General features: G+C 41.1%; 1 pseudogene; it reads right to left on the minus strand.

Moving 5' to 3' along the window:
• Positions 1–8,621: 8,621 nt before the first annotated feature.
• LOC127161183 (alpha-amylase-like) lies at positions 8,622–12,511 on the minus strand (annotated as a pseudogene).
• Between the last annotated feature and the right edge of the window lie 2,112 nt (positions 12,512–14,623).

A 14,623-nucleotide genomic window follows, 5' to 3' on the forward strand; every position in this document is an offset into this window, starting at 1 on the left:
TTGCAGGCCAGCTCTCCCAAACTCCCTTAGAAAACTTTGTTTAAGGTGTGCTTTGCTTCTATATTGGATATGGGAGACTGGTGTACTTGCACCAGGTCTCAAGTGGTCACACCTGTCTATATATATATATATATATATATATATATATAATTTTTTTTTTAATTTTTATTTTATTTTTCTATTTTTATTTTCCCGCATATGAGCCCTACAAGTGTATTGCTATCTGCAAACTTGATGTGATGGTTATTTTGTTTGGTGATACAGTTCTAGGTAAGAAAGCTGTGCTGTGGTGGGATGAGTACATAGCTCTTCAGCACAGTGTTGATTATGATGAAAAGTTCCTCCCAAACTATTGTTTGGAAATCCATTAATGTGTGATCACTGTTGTCACCAGCATATAACCACTTTGTTGCTCTAGAGAGCAGAATGGGACCCTAAACACTGGTCTGGTAGGTTGAGGTTGGAGGTGATGGATGTGCTTATTTCAGAATCAGCAACCAGGAACAAGACCTGAAAAGATATGTTTAATAAATATGCAAAAACAAATATGCAGGCTTCTGTAGTTTCAAGTCTCTGTGAATATCCAGTTGAAATGGGTCACTAAAATGAACTGAAACTCAGCGAATACAAGACACACAAACATGAGAGATATAGAAAGCTTGAAATGTCTACTTTTAAACGAAGTAAGTCTTAACAAAAAAAAAATCTGTGTTAAAGTAATTTGCATGAAACCAGCGCAATGTTCTGTGTTTCCCTTCTGAGCTCATTACCTCCAATTAGATCACGCCCATGCGCTGTTCGCGCTATTGATATTACAAACATCCATGTGAGAGACGCGCGACATGTGAATGCCCACATCAACTCGTAAACAAAGCAGCAACGTGTTTATGTCGGATAGTTTTGTTCCCTTTCGAGGAACTCGAACTGCGTCCTATAGGGGTCGCTATGGGGAACGCCATCTCCGTGACCTGTGTCTGAAGCCTACATACAAAAACATCAACAGAGTTGGCCGGCGACAGCTTATGACGTCACCACCGGTGCGACTACAGTATAAAAGGATGCCGGTAGAACATAACATTCTCTTCTTCGTCTTCACTGACCTTTTGTCTGTAACCAAAAGCTCGAATTGAGTGCATGTTTTCTCACCAAATGTTTTAAGGACGGCTCGCGTGTGACGATGCGTGGTAAGGAGCAAGCGCTTTTTGCTCCCGTGGGAATTTATTGCGCTCATTTTATTCTTTGCTTGTTTCTTGCGAGAGGCAAGCACGCTCTGATACCCGCACCTTTCATACGGCTCTTGGGCTGCGCATGTATGGTGAGGATTAAGCGAAGATTGGCTCTCGAGGGAGTTGGATGAGATCGTCGCATTTATTGCTTGTTGCGAGATGCAGACACGTTCTTGTACCCGCTTCACGGGGCTTGCAGGCTGTGTGTGCCGTAGCGAGCTGCGCGTCCAGCTCTCAAGGGAGTTGAATGCGATTTGTCACATTCAGTGCTTATTTCTTGCGAGGGACTGGCATGCTCTCGTAGCCGCTTGCACGAAGCTCGCGGGCTGCGTGTGTGTGGTTAGGAGCAGCGCGTCCAGCTCGCGAGGGAACTGGATGTGCTCATCACGATGCATTCGCAAAGAAGGGAGGTGAGTCTTCTCTATACTAGAATTTGCATGAGTGTGTTCGCCTCTCGGGCATTAACAACGCATTCGCGGCGGCGGTTACGTTCCGCCTGATTCCCGGGGGAGTCTGGCGCGTGGGCGGAGCGTGTTCAGCTCCCGAGCGGGTTGAACATATGTCGTGTGTTGCGGTTGCGGTGTTAATTTTCTGCCAGTACTCGGGTGTATGGACAGAAAATAAAAAGGGACCTCCCTAGTATAGCCATCTAAGGATGGTTATAGTTCTGCCATAATTATGTGATTAGCTGCAGCTATCTGAGGCTAGCTGTGTGTTAACTTGTCCCTTCCTGGAAAGCATAACTGTCTGAGGATAGCAATGCGCTGGCTGGGGCTGTGCGAATGGTCGGATGCGATTGCCGGTTCCATGGTTGGTCATGGGTCTCCGTCACCTGCTGTCGGGTGGGGCTGCAGGTGCTGCACGGTGCATGTGCTGCAGTGTTGCGTGGCTTGTCGGTGGGCTGTGGCTCTGTGTGGTGGGTGCCTCTCCGTCTGGCTCAACGTGGTGGGGGTTTGTGGCTGGTCGCGAGACTGGCGTTGCTGCCGTGTGCCTGCTGGTGTTTTTGGCAGTTGCATGACCCCTTTCCTAGAGCCGTCTATCTGAGGATAGCCAGGTGCTTGCTCGGTGATCGCTCCCCTTCCTAGGGTTTCTAAGTAGCGGTCTCTTTGAGCTCTTAGCCAAGTAAGTGCTGTTTCCCCTGCTTGGGTTGTAAGTAGACAGCCCATTCTTTGTGGTCTGGTCAATCTCGGCTGGTTCCCTCTGGTAGCCTTCTTAGGCACATTGACTATCTAAAATACCCCTTTTGTTAACTCTGTGATTGCTCCTCTTCGTAGGGTTTTTATGCAGTGGTCTCCCTGTGCCCCTGCCTAGATGGTGTTATCTCCCCTGTTAGGGTTATAAGTAGATGACCCACTATGGTGGTCTAGGCAGCTTCACAAGAAGGTCTACCTGGCCTAACTGGAGTCATGCGTGGGAACCATGGTGGGTGAGTACGATCTCTTATTATGTGTCTAACCATGCTGTATTTCTGGGACCCGTCTCGTGTGTTTCCTTTAGTAGGTCCTCTTCGATCACCCCCCTCTGGTCTTCGACTATGGTTATGGCCTGCTTGTCTGTGGATCTGCCTTCAGCATATCGAAATGGGAAACTTTCAGTTCCCCACTACAGCACTACATCTAGGGCTACGGTCCTACCTCCAGGTAAGCTCTTCGGAAGTCTTTTCTCGCAGGATGCTCCTGGACACCCTTGGATAGACATTAGGGCCTGAGGCCACCTGGCTGAGACCCTCTTTCTGCATCCCGCCCTGAGGGGCTTCCTGTTTTAGGGTTTTCATTATGCAGACCTATCCCCATGCCATCCTGGTGATCTAGTGAGTCGCCCCTCCGAGGACTGGGCTTGACCACGCTATGTTTCACCAACTTATGAGTCAGAGGCGTTTCTGCGGAAACTCTTCTGGGTGCTCCGAGGAGCTTTGGCTACAATCCTGGCCCTTGTTCTCGAGGTTCTGTGGGCCTTGCTAGAATGGGGCCAATGCTTTCTATCGAGATAGTAAGCACAGGTCTGTCTGGGGTGAGAATAGCTTATGCCTCCTTAAGAGAATACCCGCAGCACAGCCCGAGGGCTGGGGACGTTACTGCTCTCTATGCAGTCTTATAGAGGTGATTTCTCCCCTTTATATCTGATCCCCGTGATCAGATCTTATCCAAGGCCTCTTTTACAGGGCGCGACGATGCTCCCCTCTCTGCGGAAAGGGTCTCTGAGAGCTCGTCCCCCCCTTGGGGGATCAGGTGTTTCTCCTGTCTCTCGGGAGTAGAAGCCTACAACCTCTCATTATGGTTAAGTGTATCGGGTCCATGGCAGTATTATTAGACAGCTAGCTGCGGCTACTGTCCGCTTGGCATAGTATGCTCCCCTCCCCTCGAGGGTTTGCTTTGAGCATTGCCCTATCGGGCAACTGAGGCAAGGTTATTATAGTTAACGAAAACGAACGAAAAAACTAAAACTAGAATTGAAAAAGCATTTTCGTTAACTGAAATAAAAATAACAACAAGAGTTTAAAAAAAAACGAAAACTAACTGAAACTGTTTTGTGTGTATACAAAACGAACTTAAACAAACTAATATTATAGCAAAAACGTCCTTCGTTTTCGTCTTTGTAAATACATAAGCCTTTTGGGTTGAATTAAAATCTATTTACTTCACGCTGCCAGTTTTAAGCCAGGTGTTTGACCCGTATGGCACCATGTAGTCTGTGACGTCACGTGTCCATAGTCTGTCCGCGACGCCACCGGCTAGCGTGATGGCTGCAGCGAAAGTCGGAAGAAAGCAGCAGAGTCCTATTTGGGATTTCTTTGATTATGACAGTGTCAAAAATAAAAGTAAGTGCCTTGTTGTAGAAGCAGGTGATACAAAATGTGGAATACTTCTCTTCTCAAGGGGAAAAACCCCACGAATCTGAAAGTCCATTTGAAAGAGTACCTGGACAAGCTAGCTTCTCGCCCGCCCTCCCCCGAAAGAGAAGCGATAGCCAGGCCAGGTAACATTTCTGTTTACACACACACACACACACACAAAATTTCAAAAAGCTGAATTTTAAGATAGTTCGTTCATTCATTCATAATGCAAAGGTTGTCAGGTTGTTCATGATTTCTTAGATTGAGCTCCCTGGGACTCCTGGTTGCCAAGCATGTTTGTTTTTATGTTCATGTGTGTCTTTAGTCTGTTGGCTATGTTAATTTGCACTCTGCACACTGTGTATCTAACCTCAGAAGCAGCATTGCACAAATATTGTACTTAGGGCTGTTATCTTGTGGGCTGTTGTATTTCAATTTGAGGATGGGTGTTCATGTGTCCTCTGAATACATGTTTCAAAATGTATCTTTGATTGAGTTTTTATTATACATTACTTATTCTAGTGATTTTGATTCATGCACCTGACAAAAAAAACAAAAAAAACCCCTAAAACTAACACTGTAACTAATAAAAACTAAACTAAAACTAAGCAATTTCAAAATATAAAAACTAACTGAATTTGAAAACAAAAAGTCAAAACGAAATAAAAACTAAAACTAATGAAAAATCCAAAACTATTATAACCTTGAACTGAGGTTCGCCCTTACTGCCTTCCCCTTGGAGCCTTGTTTTATGCCTGCAGTGCTCCCCTCATTCTGAGGGTCTTCCTATGTCACCGCTTCTCAATGGTACGTCTAAAAATCCATTCTTATGGTAAGGCCCACACGAACCTTTGGGCACTTTCTCAAATCCATGTATATGGTAAGTGCACACACGAACCTTTGGGCACTTTTCTAAAATCCATGCCATGGTATGGAATGCACCGGAGTTCTGCGTCCATTCTAAAATCCTTTATGGTAGGGATTCACGCGGCATTGCCCGTACCCTTTCTCGAGCTGGTTAGAACCCCGGCCACTTTGGGTCCCACTCCTTGAGCATCTGCCAGGCTAAAGGAACAGTATTACACGCGCTAGTTCCAGCGCGCTCTTTGAGATAATTCACGCTCAACCTCATGCCCATTTTTTGAGTTGGTTGTCCCTGGTCACCTTGGGCCCCACTCTATTTGGGCATCATTGAGCAGGGAGTTACCACTTGCGTTCTGTAGTACGGCTCCTGAGGGAACCTTGCAGAGCTGCGGTAGCCCCCTGGGTGACAGGTTAACCTAGGCAATTCTAGGCATTTGGCCGTATCCCCTTCTAGGCATTTGGCCGTATCCCCTTAAAGAAATACCTTCTGTTTCCAAGCTACCCCGGGTCCAGTGTTTCTGACCCCTTTCAGGTAAGTCTGGGGTATGCAGCCCAGGCTCTGGCCGTAGGGGATAATGTCACTGACAGCCGTCACTACCTCTCAGGGGCAACTCCCTTAAAGCTTAGGGAGTTGGTACTTAGTGCTCGCCTCTATGATGACAGCCACTCCCTTCAGCATGGCAGTGTGGGTATAACCGTTCCCCATAGCGACCCCTAGAGGACGCAGTTTGAGTTCCTCAAAAGGGAACGACTCAGGTTACATATGTAACCCTGGTTCCCTGAGAAGGGAACAAGACACTGCGTCCTCTAGTCTCATCGCCATGCTTCGGATGTAAGCTTCAGATGAAGAAGCGAATGTTATGTTCTACCGGCATCCTTTCATACTGTAGTCGCACCGGTACTGACACACTGGCAGCAATGAGTCGCGCCGGAAGTGACGTCATAAGCTTTCGCCGGCCAACTCTGTTGATGTTTTTGTATGTAGGTTTCAGACACGGGTCACGGAGATGGCGTTCCCCATAGCGACCCCTAGAGGACGCAGTGTCTCGTTCCCTTCTCAGGGAACCAGGGTTACATACGTAACCTGAGATGTTTTTGGAAGAAGGTGCTGAGAAGAATAAGCCGCCTTGTATTTACCCCAGAAGATGACGCGCTGAGAGGAACAGGCTAAGCTTGTTTATCTCACAAACAGAACAGCTACAGGCAGCTGAGGAGAACTCTTATACAGTGTAAGTAATGTTTCTTATTGGCATTAGAAAACGTGTTGTTGAGATATAAACTTGAATGCATTTACTAGTTGGACCTTTCCAAATAATTCCTGACTAAAATGTGTGAAATCGAGTACAACATTTTGAAATATGATAGGCAACCTTTCAATGCATCTGTAAGGCGTCAGAAATGTTTTATGTTTCATAAACAATACAGCATAAAAGTAGGGCTAATGTTTAGACAATATAAAAGTAATGTCTAAGAATGCTTAGACCAATCTAAATACTCTGTCTGCAAATATCTGCTCAAATGTGTTTGTAATGTGCTTAATAATAATTTAGTTTCTCAGATGTTTTTGTACTGTATAATAATAAATACAAAGCATGTGTGCATATGATAGCAATAAAATCACATGGGCAATATTGATGATTGCTAATGTAACAATATAGTTGCTCCTGGCCTATCAACATGCTCACTGATTTATTATTATATTATTTTAGTGACCAGATACCTATATGAATATTTTTCGGGATAGAAATTATAGAACTAATCCTTTTATTTAGCAAGGATGCTTTAAATTGCTCCTGATATTAACATGCTCACAGATGTTTTTTGTTTGTTTGTTTGTTTTAGTTGTTTGTGATCTGATACCTGCACAACAGATGAATCCTGCAAACTGTTTTCCTCTGAGAGCACTGTACCAACATCAGATCTTCAACTACACTGTTATTCTATGGTAAAACAAGTTCCTTGACTACTGATGATGAGTTTTGCAAGCACTTAAATATCAGGTATGATTTACTTGTTTCACTAGTTGAACAGAATTCAGAAAACAGTTTTCAGGAATTACACAACATAATGTGTCTTGACGTTTATTATGTATGTTTTGATGTTACTGTGTTGTAAATAAAATACAGATAATCTAAAACCCCATTCTTTGAATCTTCTCACATTGTTTCTTACCTGACAGTCAGAGTCTCATTGATGGGCCATTAGGGGAGGGCCTTTTGTCTCTCAGGTGTGAATCACTAAATATTCATGGCCATTGTCACTCCCTCGCATATTCCCTTTCGATCACAAAACACATCTTAGAAAATTTAAATAAGTATTTTGTGAATGACTAAACTAGATGATTTTCACATCATTTTGTAGAAAAAAAACTCTAGCCTAACACAGCCAGTTCTCAAAAGTCTTGTGCACGAATGCTATGAATGTTTTATAGCCTTATTTCAGAGAGTTTAATTTAGTTTTTCACTAACCACGCAAAAACGTTGTTTTCTCAAAAACACAAACATGTACATTCATGTTGCTTACATATTATTGTAGCCCAGTTTGTGCTGATTACAGTGTAATCAGACCTTAGCCATCAATATGTTTTTAAGATACTGAAAAAAGCACAAATGTCAGGGTATGTCAAAACTTCTCCAGGGCCCCAAAACACCCTCAGACCCCAGAGGATTAAGGCAGTGTTTCTCAACCCTGGTCCTGGGCGTCCCTCAACACTGCACATTTTGTATGTCTCCCTTATCTGACACATCCATTTCAGCTCCTGGAGTTGCTTGTAATGAGCTCATGAGTTGAATCAGGTGTGTTTGATTAGGGAGACAAAATGTGCCATGTTGGGTAGTGCCCTGGACCAGCGTTGAGAAACACTGCATTAAGAGATAAATAACAGTATGACCCATTGAGCTGTTCTTTCACCATTGTGTCACTGTGTTATTTCAAGCTGAACAGCAGAAATTGCGCTTCATTTCAGATCTGTTTCCACTTCAGTCAGGAGAGCAGATATGGCAGTGTGTTACAGTAAGAGTTCTCCATTCTAATTTTTTTAACTGTATAATATAAATTTTATCATCTACCTCCACTACAACCCAGTCTCTACTGTAGTGTCAGTGTCCTAAAGTCCCAGAATGCATTGCCTTGTTGACGCCACGTTCCCATTCTTTATAATGTGTGGAGTGCTGCAGGAATAGGATGGAGGACCTAAAAATGTATGACAGAGTGGACTTACTGGCTTGGAAAATGGCACAGAAATGGTCTTCTTGGAAGACTTTTCAAGGACATTCATTGAAAATAGCACCTTTAAAACGCAAAGGTGATTTCCAACTATTCGTGCTATATCATGCTTGCCCAGTTACAGATCCTCCTTGTTTAGGAGGTGTACACTATTTTGCTTAAGATTAACTTGAGATACAATTATTATACTTACACATCTTTATTTATGTTTAATATTTACATGTATCATTGTACTGCTCTCAAAGTATGGGTGAACGGAATTTGGAATTTTACACAGTGAATCTAAAATATATTATAGTTGCAATTATATTATAGTTCTTAATGATGAATAATACTCTAACTCTAAAATTAAACGGGAAATGCACTTTTGTAACTGAAGCCAACAGGATGAAACCGTGTAAAAAGGACAGTAGTTATAACTTTTATACTGTTTGTTTATTTAAATAATAATAATTAAATCTAAGAGTCAGCATGAATGACAACATTAATTAAAGCTTAGAGTCGGCATGAATGGCAATGAATGGGTCCTCCTCCTGGTTGCTGATTCTGATGCTAGCACGTCCATCTCCTCCAACCACCACCTGTTTGCCAGTACATCTGCCACTTTCCTTCTGACCAGAGATCACATCACAGTAGGTGCCTGCTGGCAGGCCAGTGGTGAGGGTCTCGTTCAGCTCCCTAAAGCACAAGTGAATGTTATAAATTATATACTGTTGATAGCAGTGTTGATAACTGTAGCTATATACACAGCACCCACTAGTATAGCTTGTTTTAATAGCAGTATATATCTCAATAGAAATGCAAACAAAAATCCTTTCTCATATTGTACCTTTTTGAAAAAGAACCAATTCTTACCAGTCATCGTTGTTAATGACAAGGAACCCTTTGCTGCCACGGCTGAAAGAGATTTGGTTGTTTCCATTGTCCCACCAGTTAGAGAATGCCTGTCCATTTACAACATTACGGAAGGCCACCATGTTTCTGTGGAGTAAAGTTTGTTTTTATTGTACGTCTCTATAACGGTTAGACATTCTCAGGTACATTATTGTACAAAAACTTGGGGTCAAATTTCTCTTATGCATTAATGCTGCTTTATTTGATTGAAAATACAGTAAAAACAGTAATATTATGAAACATTCTTCTCATGTAAAATGAATGTTTGCTACTTTTATATATTTTCACATTAATAACTATGATAACGAAGGTTAATTTCAAATATTTGTATTTTAAATTGAAAAGATTTGTATTTTTAAATAGAAGTCTTATGAAACATCAATATCTTCTCTTTCACTTTTAATAAATTTAATGCATCTTGGCTGAACGCTGAATAAAATTACCCTAAAATGGATGCTTACAAGTGCAAGGCGTTTTTGCAATGAAACTGTTGGATAGAACTCACTTGATCTGACGCCATCTGTGCTCACAAACCCAGCCATCTCCACAGGTAGAGTCAGGGTTAATGGGAACTGGTTTGGTGGATCCATCACTATTGCTGGGGGGTCCCTGCCAGTCATTTTGGTCCTGAGTAATAAAAAAGTGAGCGGTTATTAAGAAAAAAACTTTAAACCTGATTAATATTTGTTTTCTCACTTGACTAAACTTGATCATCTACCTGTCCATTCACAATGTTGCGGTCCCACCTGTAGCTGGACATTACTCGGGTAAATCCATATGGGTGGGCCAACATAAAGGCTACAGCCATTTTGTAAAGCCTACAAAGAGATAAATACATGCAAAGATAAATAAAGATTAAAGGAACTGTTATGTTTTCAATTACCAAGCAAATGCAGTTTTGTAAATGAAAATAAGATGAAGTTGCACCTGGAATCCCAGAAAGTCACAATAGATGCACCTCCGGCACCATGTCCTCTCTGGTTATTGTGGTTGTCAGTAAACACCAGAGCTTTATCAGAAGGCATAAAGCCCCAACCCTCACCCCAGTTCCTGAAACAAAAAGCAGTTCATCTGTCAATTTTAGGTTGCAAGAAACAATAAATACAACCAGGTGACAAAACAAAGCTAATACCCTTGGAAAATGTTTAAATGAACAATAAGGTTCACATATTTATGCAGTATTACACTTAACATCAACTATTCTTGTTCTGTTTTATTGTTCAGAACTTAACATGGAGTAACAACTTTTTCTTCACTTTACTTATTTTTGTCACACTATTGTAAATATTTCCAATTACTGTACAACTGTTGTGTGTCTCTGGGCAACAGCAGTGGTGCATCATTCCTGCATGAGTTAGTGAACTGAATGAATCGAGTAGGGTAAATTATTCAGTTTCTCACTCATAAAAACTGTCCCTCATATCGATCCTGAATGAATCAGTGTTTTGAAAGAATAGGCTGAGTGAATGATTAAATTGTTTACGCATAAAATCAGTCAGTCGTTTCATCTCTGACCGAATCAGTGTTTCAAAGGAATCAGCTGAATGAATGATTCAATTGCTCACACTTAAAATCAGTCACTTGTTGCATCTCTAAACAAATCAGTGTTTTAAACAAAACGGCTGAGTGTATGATTCAATTGCTCACACTTAAAATCAGTCACTTGTTTCATTTCTGAAAAAATCAGTGTTTCAAATGAATCAAGTGAATTATTCATAAAAACAATCACAGTTTCATTCCAAGATGAGTGATTTGAACAATTGGGGTGAGTGAATAATTCAAATCCTTAATCATTAAACTGTCACTTGTTTCTGAAAAAATTTGTATTTTGAAACAGTTCACCTGAGTGAATGATTCAATTGCTCCCTCATAAAAAGAGTCACCTGTTTATTCTTGAATGAATACGTGTTTTGAATACATGAGTTAAATGAATGACTCAGTGAATAACTCACACATTTGCTTGACACCACCTGACAATGGCGTAGCATTGTAACTACTAAAACATAGTTTAACAGTTTATCTGGAACATGCAAACACAGACAAGTGAGGCAATACAAACAGTGAAAATTCCCAATGCTGCTAGATTGTACATCAGCAGTCTTGGAATGCTGTTTGACCAGTCAAATTCAATGATCAAATAACCATTGTATAATGAATAGTAATGCAAATCCCAAACTTTACTTACTTGACGTAGGCAAGTTTTTCTCCATTCCATTTGCGGATGACATTGCCCAGCTTGGCACCATACTTGAACTCAGTCACTCTTCCAATTCCAGTGTATTCGCCTGATGTAATAGGCTCCCCACCGAGATCAATAACCTAAAACATACCTAATTAGACACTAATACATACTTTTCCACCTTTATATATATATTTTGGAAATAACTAGAAATACCTCTTGGAAGATAAAAGGTCTGGCACCAGATGGGAACTACTGTGTGTTCAGGTTATGGAGACGGCTGTAGACAGCAGAAAGATCACCGGGCCACATGTGCTTGCAGGCGTCTACTCTGAATCCAGCCACTCCCATGTCGATCAGCTTGTTCATGTAGTCGGCCACCTTACCACGCACATAGTCCTTCTCCAAAGCCAAGTCCAGAAGACCAACCAGACGACAGTTTCTCACCTGCCATCATTACAGTGCTCAGATTTGTAATACGAAAACAATAAGAGTCCAAAATAAATAAATGGTTGAAATGAACACTTTGACATAATATCATCTCATACTTGATAGATATCCCCGTAGTTCTCAATGTTTCCACTGCCAGTGCTGCATTTGCCATCATTGAAGTCCAAGTAGGAGTAAGGAACTGTGGGGAAGTCCTTGCTGTTGGCATCGAAATATGAACCACAGCTTGAGTGGGTACCTGATCCACCACCTGCTCCACACATGTGGTTGATGACTGCATCAACATAGATGTTCACCTACAAAACAAACAGAAGTCTATGAATTTTACACAGGAAACATAAAGCAATTTACTAGTTATACTCTGTTTGTCATTTATATTTACCCCAACATTGTTGCATCTAGTGATCATGTCTCTCAGCTCATTTTCATTTCCTGATCTGGAACACAGATTGTAACCAATTGGCTGATATCTCTGCCACCAAGGGTGCCAGGGGTTTGTGACAATAATGCTTTCACTTGGAGGAGAGATCTGAAATGGAAAATCAATAGTTTGGTATTACTATTAAACATTTTGTTCTCATAAAGCACAATCAATTATTAACTGCAAATGAACACCTTGCAGGCTTAACTATAATAATGTGTTTATAAATACCTGAACTCCACCAAAGCCATTTGGTCCAAGGTAGCGTTCACACTCTGCTGCAATATCGGCCCAGCGCCACTCAAACAGGTGGACGATGGCAGTTCTTCCGTATTTGGTGTTTGCGTCAAACTGAGCAAAGCTCAGTCCGAACAGCGCAGCCAAGATCAAAAGCTTCATCCTTCCTGTGTTCAGAGAAAACCCTACAACAAAACCGAGGCTCATGTTTAATTTATATACAAAATTAAATTTTTACTGTGACCAATCAGGAACTTCAGAGGTTTGGGAAAGCCACTTTGAACAGGTGAAAAACACTGGCCATTTCTCATGGTGCAAACTAAAAATACAAACCTCTCTAAATACACTTATGTAAACAGTGTTATAAAACAGTTAGGTAACAAATGAAAAGAAACTTAATTTAAACTTAAAAAAATATAGTTTTCCCCTCCACAAACTCAATGAAATTCACAAAGAAGAGACTAAGGTGTAAGTTCTTTCATTACAAAACTCTAATGTTTACATTTGCTTTTACTGTAAAGTTGCTTTGAACCACATTGTATTGTTTAAGGTGTTATATAAATAATATTGACTGAACTTAATGACCAAAAAAAAAAAAAAAACACAGAACAGGTGAAAAAACACAATTGAATCACATTACATAATGAGGAAATTTTATGCAACAATCACTAATATTATGTGAGAAAAGAAATGATAACCAAATCTAACCAAAGAAAAAAAAAAAACTACTTAAAAACTTACTTGGCTACATTCATGCTCATTTTATCTGGATATATGACTGTGATATTTTTATTATATAATTAACAACTACAATACCTGTTTAAAGAAACCAGTGTATGACATATTAAATTAATCCTTATTACTTAAAATATAAGTAACATACTAAAATAAATGAAAACCAAGCAAAGCAAAACAACATTGAAACTATACATTAGTTGTACTTTAGTTGATACCTGTATAAATTATACATATTATGATAATGTACTTATAATACTAATACTAATACTAATACTAATAATTTGAAAATGGAATATAATAATACATAGAAAATGCTAAATCAATATGTACATCCATAAAATGCACTAACCTCACCCTAACACTTGTATGGCTGCCCATTTCTCTGAAGAAATTGAAGTGAACATGCCATATGACAGGTGACTGATGCCGTTTGTCAAAACATTTTAAGCTCTCTCAAACCCCCTTAGAATTTTTTTTTTTTTTTTTTTTTTTTTTTTTTTTTTTTTTTTTTTGTTGAGATGTGTATTGCCTCAGTATTGAATATGGGAGACTGGTGTCCTCACACCAGGCCTCAAGTGGTCACACCTGTTCGTAATTTTTATTTTTTTTTTCTCAAACGTGCCCTACAAGTATATTTCCATCTGCACATTTGATGTGATGCACCTTGTTTTTGGTGATGTAACTGTAGGTCAGAAAGCTGTGCTGTGCTGAGTATGGCAGATGAAAAGTTCTGCTAAACAAGTTCCTCCCAAACTTTTGTTTGGAAATCCATTAGTGTGTGATCACTGTTATCACCAACATATAATCACTTTGTGCTCTAGGGAGCTGAATAGGACCCTAATCGCTGGCCTGGTAGGTGATGGTTGGAGAAAAAAAAGGCTTCTGCAGGCTTATGTAGTTTCATGTTCTGAGATGCCATCAGTGTGGAATAATAATAATAATAAAGAGGGATGCCTTTGGCGATGGGTAGATGAACACCTGGCCCTTGGCATCTTGGTGTTCGGAATGTCCAGCTGTGGCAAGATGTGTTTGATGGTCTGCGTCTGGACTGCTGAGAACTGCTGGGCAAAGTCCTTGACGGATTCGCCAAAGAGGCTGGCCTGGGATACAGGGCCATCAAGAAAGCGGACTTTGTAGAGCTGTGGGTTGGGAGACACCAAACAAAGCAGACTTTATCTGCATCAACATGGATGACCTTAGTTGCTTGTAGAGCAAAGCGTGCAGCTTTTTCAGTGCCTTGGCCTGATGTACCCGCTGGAAGGCCATGGCATGCAGGGGTTAGCTGTCTCCAAACAGAGGTTCGCTCATTTGTTGGTGGACACCATCACCTTGGTGTATCAGATGCAAGGTGAGCCGTGCCCCCTGGGAGTAAGAGCTCATTCCACTCAGGTGTGTTGCTTCTTCCTGGGTGTTAGCACATGATGCCTCTCTTGCAGATATATGTAGAGCTGCGGGTTGAGCGACACCAAACAAAGTAGATTTTGTCAGCGTCCACCACGGTGGACATTATCTGACAGAGGGACCACACCAAGACCTTAGTCGCTTGTAGAGCAAAA

Source organism: Labeo rohita, unplaced genomic scaffold, assembly GCF_022985175.1.
Source record: "Labeo rohita strain BAU-BD-2019 unplaced genomic scaffold, IGBB_LRoh.1.0 scaffold_571, whole genome shotgun sequence".
Lineage (NCBI taxonomy): Eukaryota > Metazoa > Chordata > Actinopteri > Cypriniformes > Cyprinidae > Labeo > Labeo rohita.